The sequence below is a fragment of the Eschrichtius robustus genome, chromosome 8 (assembly GCF_028021215.1).
Source record: "Eschrichtius robustus isolate mEscRob2 chromosome 8, mEscRob2.pri, whole genome shotgun sequence".
NCBI classification, from domain to species: Eukaryota; Metazoa; Chordata; class Mammalia; order Artiodactyla; family Eschrichtiidae; genus Eschrichtius; species Eschrichtius robustus.
In genome coordinates this window covers 20683817-20690514 of record NC_090831.1, presented here as the reverse complement: position 1 = coordinate 20690514, position 6698 = coordinate 20683817, and positions in this window count along the sequence as shown.

Below are 6698 nucleotides of genomic sequence, written 5' to 3'. Positions count from 1 at the left end.
TATTTATTTATTATTTTTGGTTGTGCTAGGTCTTTGTTGCTGTGTGCGGGCTTCTCATTGCGGTGGCTTCTCTTGGTGCAGAGCATGGGCTCTAGGCGCACAGGCTTCTGTAGTTGTGGCTCGTGGGCTCTAGAGCACAGGCTCAGTAGTTGTGGCTCACGGGCCTAGTTGCTCCGCGGCGTCTTCTGGGATCTTCCCAGACCAGGGCTCGAACCTGTGTCCCCTGCATTAGCAGGCAGATTCTTAACCACTGTGCCACCAGGGAAGTCCCACTGCCCCTGTTCTTAAGCAAGATACCATGAATCCTCCAAAAGATACACAACATTCTAAATGAGTGTGCATTTTTTCTAGGGATAAAGTCCCTAGCTTTGGCCAGATTTTAAAAAAGGCCTGTCCCCTCCCCAAAAGTCCCCTAGAATACAACTGTTTCGAAGCATAAAATTGGGAAGCTGATGATGATGTTGATGGCTTCTGGTATCCACAGTGAAAGGTTTTATGAAGTTGGCCTCTGGAACTATCTTTCAAAAGAAGGCTTGAAAGATTTCATGAAACTGGATCTATCTTCCAAAAGAATGGACTTAGATAAAACAGTTTGGAGGGCTTCCCTGGTGGCACAGTGGTTGAGAATCTGCCTGCTAATGCAGGGGACACGGGTTCGAGCCCTGGTCTGGGAAGATCCCACATGCCGCGGAGCAACTGGGCCCGTGAGCCACAACTACTGAGCCTGCGCGTCTGGAGCCTGTGCTCCGCAACGAGAGGCCGCGACAGTGAGAGGCCCGTGCACCGCGATGAAGAGTGGCCCCCGCTTGCCGCAACTAGAGAAAGCCCTCACGCAGAAACGAAGACCCAACACAGCCAAAAATAAAAAAATAAATAAAATTAATTAATTAATTTAAAAAAAAAAGTTTGGAAAGCACCAGAAATTAAATTTATTCATGCTGACTCTGTCTTCTTTTGTGCAAGATTTCACTAGTTTGAAACCAAAGGAAAGGAAAATCATCATCTAATTTTTCTTGTTGATTTTGACTTCATTAACTTAATGGTAATGCAAACGCTAAGGAAAACGTACTTACTTTCTTATTTAGTTGTATTACTTTGAAAACCTTTCACTTTGGAATTACTAAAATGCAGACCACCTGCAATGGCAGGATAAAACTGCCAAATGATTAGGTTATCAGGGGCTACACATGGCATTTAGCATGAAGAGAAGCCCAACTGTTTTTGATTTTAAATTGAACAGGCAGTGCACACCTGCATCTACACCTTACAAATCAGTCCACTGTTGTTGTTTTAATTACAAAGTTCCACCATATTCCATTCTTCTGCAGCTCTTAGCAAAGCAACTCATACAGGAAAGGTGCTCAAATTCTTGTTGGATTGAGTCAATTCTTTTGGTATCACTCATAAATTAATGAGGAACGTGTAACTCTGTATAGTTTCAGAGTAGTTAAAGAGAAAAAAAAAAAAAAGAAAGAAATGCTACGTAACAGAATTGGGGCTTCAGGTGTTACTTAACAGGCTAGAATGCTTTCCAGCAGTGCACTTAAGATATCAGCCATAGCAACCTTACCTAGGAATTCTTCCCCGTTTCTTTCTAATGCAAGTTGGCTTGAATTTCTCTGTCCTGCCTCCCGTCCCCAGCCTGAAAGTCTTCAGAAACAAAGAAACACTACAGAAGTAATTAGAAGGGTCGCCTGGCAAAAATCTATTTCAAATTTCACTTCAGAAAGGCTTATGCATCCTATTGCAAGCTTCAAATTCCTCTCCATTTCCAAGCTCACCTTAAATGATACATTTATATAACACTAGAGATTGTTCCCAGTTCTCAGATAAGAAAAAGATGAATCTCGGTCCACCCTCCACCCCGAAATTGCCATTTTTGTTGTAAGTGTTTCCATTCAGGTTTTGAAAGTTTTAGACTCCACATTGATACACAGTCATCACGGGAAGGAAAAGAATCTCCCCACCTGCCTCACAGCCTATCCGACCGCTGCTTTAGGGTTTCCATCCTGCTTCCTCGTGGGTCTGGCCCAGAATGCGCCCCAGCGACGCAGTCAATGCAAGCGAACTGATTTCCTGATCAACTGTTTTGCAAGTCAGGGCTTTCAGAGGCCAGCGTATCAGGGCCGCTATTACGGTAGAGCGCCCACCTAAGCGCCCACTGCTTAGGCCGGAGACGTGTCTTAGGCGGGAGGCCACCACTGCCAAATTCTAGGGCAAGAAGGCTCTCAGCAAGCCCTCCGCTCACGGAGAGGCCGGAGACCCGAGGTTCAAACGTCCCCCGGGCGCCGGGAGGAGGCGGGGAGCGGCCCAGTCTCCGAACCACAGCTCCCCTGGGGGAACCCTAGCCGTCCAAGCGGCGAGCGCACCCCGGCTCCCGGCTTGGCTGGGCGCGGCGCCGGGCCCCAGGGAGAGGGCGAAGGGCAGCACCGGGGCTGGGGTACACGCGGCTTGAGGCTGCGCACAGCAGGGCAAGGCGGAGGGTTCTGGGCGCCTGAGAAGCTACGAAAACAAAACTGTAAAGACCAGAGGGTTGCGTTAGAACCACAGGGACGCACACGTCCAGTGAAGAAGCAAACGTCGGGTAAAGAAGCTGTGCGGCCGCGGCCTCGGGGGGGCGGGGGGCGGGTTGGCACAGGAAGGCGCTTCTTCAGACTTTATCCTGTCAGGGGTGAGAGACGGCCAAGGCGTGGGCACGTCAAATGTTTCGTTTCAGGAAAGGGGTTTTCGGAGAGGTAGAGAGCCCGAGACACTGAGCGGAGCTAAAGACACCGGGAGAGGCGGCGACGCAGGGGGCCCCCGCGGACCAGGCGGGGGGCGCTCCGCGCGCGCCGCGGCCGCTCCCGCCCCGGCCCCGGCCCCGGCCCGCGCGCACTCACCGGCCGGCGCTGCCCGGCGCTGCCCTGGGCGGAGCCGCCGCCCCGCCGCACTCCGGAGCTGCTGCCACCTCGACGCCGCGCCGCCGCTCCCCGGACCGGCAGTGGAGGCGCGGCGCCCGGCGCGACCCGTAACCCGAGCCCGCCCCGCCCCCCGTCGCGCTGCGCCGCGCGACCCCTGCGACCCAGAGCCTCCTCTCGAACTTCTAAGGTGGAAGGAAAGCCACACCCCGCGCGGCCAGCCCCCCAGCGCCGCGCGAGCCACACCCACGCTCGTCTCCCGCGGCCCACGGACTCCTCAAGATGGGATTCGTGCAGCAAACACAATAGACAAGCGAGAGTATTCAAGCGGGAAACATCGCTTACTGCCATTTTTTTTTTTTTTTAATGAAAATACCCTAACAGATATTTCAAAATACACTCGTTATGGAGACTCACATTGACACAGGAACGATGACAATACTGAATTGACAGTGCAGTTGTTTTGTTTTGTTTTGTTTTTTAAAGCTTTGACGAATTGCCTCGGATGAACACTTTACCTGCAAACATGCGCGACAGATTCTTTCCCAGGCAGGCCGGCTATCACCCTCGCAGCGCGGGCCGGGAGGAAGAGCTGGAAATTTCCTCTCTACTCCACAGGAGGGCACTCTCTTCAAGGCCACCACACCAGCCTGAGAGTCCTGGGATGAGGAAGTTACTGGTATCTCGGCCTGTGTGTAAAACCAATTTTGCTTTTCTTCAGGCTTTGATCATCTCTGAATAAATCCTAACAGAGTGAGATACTGAGAAGGAATGGGATTCCTGTGACATGAATTTCTGTTGTCGTCCATTTGACACTGGTCTTTGCCATCTTAGGAGATTACCTTGTCACACACAGGTCCTGCAGCCCAGTACTTAAACTATAATGTACATGGGAATCACCTGGGGATCTTGTTAAAAATGCAGATTCTGATTCAGTCGGTCTGGGTTGGGCCTGAGATACGCACTTCTAACAAGCTCCTAGGTGGGGCTGGTAGGCCGATTGGAGGACCAAATATTGAGTAGTAACACTGTAGACAGGTGGATTATAAACTATTTTTGGAAGTACTGCTCAGGTACCTAATATAATAACAATTGTAATAGTAATACTAACACTTATTCAGTGCTTGGCACATGTGCTTGGCATTGTTCTAAGCACCTTACCTGTATTAACTTATATCACAACAACTTCGTGAGTTAGTGTTATTGTTTCTAGTTTAGAGATGAGTTTACTTTCAGTTTGGTGGCTTGATTTAATTTTTGAACTTGTAGATTAACATTGACCTCCCAAGTGAAAGCTATACAAATGTTAATAGTCAGAGAAATGTCTTCCCTCCTTTGTTCCACTCATGCCACCCAATCCCCCCGGGAGTAACCAACTTCATGATTTTCTGTCTTATTCTTCCTGGTTTCTCTCCATAAAGCTAAGCAGGTATAGCTATGTGTTCTGTTTCCTCTTCTTTCTTAAACAAAGAGTGACTGTAAATGCTCTTTTGTGCTTAGCTTTTTTCACGTCCCAATATCTATGGAAATCTCTCCATATCACTTCACAGAGATTATCCTCATTCTTTTTTTACAGTTACATAATATTCCATTGTGTAGATGTACCACACTGTGTTCAAACACTCATGTATGTTTGGATATTTATGTAGTTTCCAACATTTTATAGTTATAAATATTTTATTACAGTTAGAAAATTTAGAGGAAGACCAAATAATCAACTTCGAATCACTTAAAATATGAACATGAAAGAAATTACATTAAAATTAGGAATGCCTGGGTTTCTTCAGTGTTTAAGGGAGTTGTTTACTTTTTGTTACGGTGATTGCAGAGGTGGTGAAAATTGCCTGACTTATCACAGTATGTCTGTTTTCCATGGATAGTAACATTAAGGGATTCTTATAATAATTTTGCTGTAAGTTAGTTTACTGTCTCTAGATTTACTGAGGCAATATTTCTTACACACAGTTTCTGTGCCTTTTTATTATTCACATGTATATCCATATATTGCTCAACCAGTATTCTCTCCATAAAAGTCATGTTTCCAGACTTAACTTTTCTTTCTCTGCTGTATTGGCATGGTTTCTGGACAGTGGAACCAGGGGCTGGAATAAGGTAATAAGGCCGCTGGAGAGAGGCAGACTTTCCCATTGTCATTGCATGGTCTTCCGTGTCTATAAAGACAGCATCCATTTCCATCCATGTTGGGTTTAAAAAATACTGTAAAAATTCATTTATAATAAGCACCCAAAGGACTAAATAGAAGATACAGTTATGATGACAAGCCCCTCTCACCTCTGAACTGGAATTCTTTCAGTAACAGCTATTTTTTTTCTTTTCCTTCTGCACAATAAATAAACACATAGTTACTTTTTGTATTTACTACTATATTTTGTATGTGAAGCAGTTTGTAGTTTCTCTGGAGAAGTATGAATCCTTAGCAACATTCTTATCAGACAACTTAAAATTATTCCTCAGCTGTTGTCCCAGATCTACCTGTTAATTCCAGTCTCCCAGCTTCTTTTCTTAACTCCAACCCCTCTCCATACTTTGGTCAGAGTGGACTTATCCCGGCGCCTCCTGGGTGAAGCTGAATTTTGTTAGTTTGAGAAAGTGCTCCCCTTCCCTCCCTCCTAACGCCCCCAGCAACCCTGGACCCTAGCCTCTCTCCAGGATGCTCCCCGGCGCCCCTCCTCAAATTCAAATGAGCTTTGACTCCCCCAAGGAGCCAAGCTGCTTCCCGTCTTTGCATTTTTGCACACGCTGCTCTATTGTTAGAATATATTTCCCCATTGAACCTGCCTGACAAAGCCTATTTATTCTTTTCTCTTTTTTTGGCTGTGCCACGCAGCTTGCGGGATGTTGAACCCAGGCCCCCAGCAATGTAAGCGCCGAGTCCTAACCACTGGACCGCCAGGGAATTCCCTATTCTTTTTTTTTTTTTTTGCTATAATATTTAGATCCTCACATGAGAACAGAAATATGACAAGCCCATTTGTACGCACACAACTCATTCAAGTCTTAACATTATACTATCTTTTGACTTTTAAAAAAGAAATAAAATATTTTAGATACAATGTCTTCCACATCCCCCACTCTGATCTTATTTCCTCACCCGAGGTAACTACCGTCATGCATTTGTATGTATCACTCCCATACATGCTTTTATAGTTTTGCAACGTATGCATGTATTCATAAGCAATATACAGTATCTGTCTGCAAGTTTTAATATCTGATAAATGGCATCATACTACATTTATAATTTTGCAACTTTTGTTATCGTTAGTAGGTGTACTCTAAGTTTATCCATTTTCACCACCAAACAATGTTCTATTATGCAAATAAATCACAATTTATCCATTCTCTTGTTGATGTACACTTGGATTGCTTCCCATTATTTGCAAGTACAAATAATGCTGCTGTGAACATTCTTGCACAGATCTCTTTGTGTATACCTGTGAGAGTTTTACTATGGTAAATACCCAGAAGTAGGTTCGTCATGCTGTATACACAAATTCAATTTTTACTGATATTGTAACATATTCAATGTTACTGATACTATACTACTCTCTACAAAGATTTGTATTAACCGTATTTTCTTATTTTCAGTATTCTTGATGTCCTAGCATCTGGGGTCTTGCTGACATATACAATTTGCTGTCAAAAATATCAACTGGAAAACATTAAAATGAATGGGTACATGTTTTAAGTGATCCCCTCTAATTCTTTCTTTAACCTTGGAACATAAGGAAGAGCGTGCTAGTGACAACCTCAGTTTGGGGAATTTTTAAAGTAATATATGTG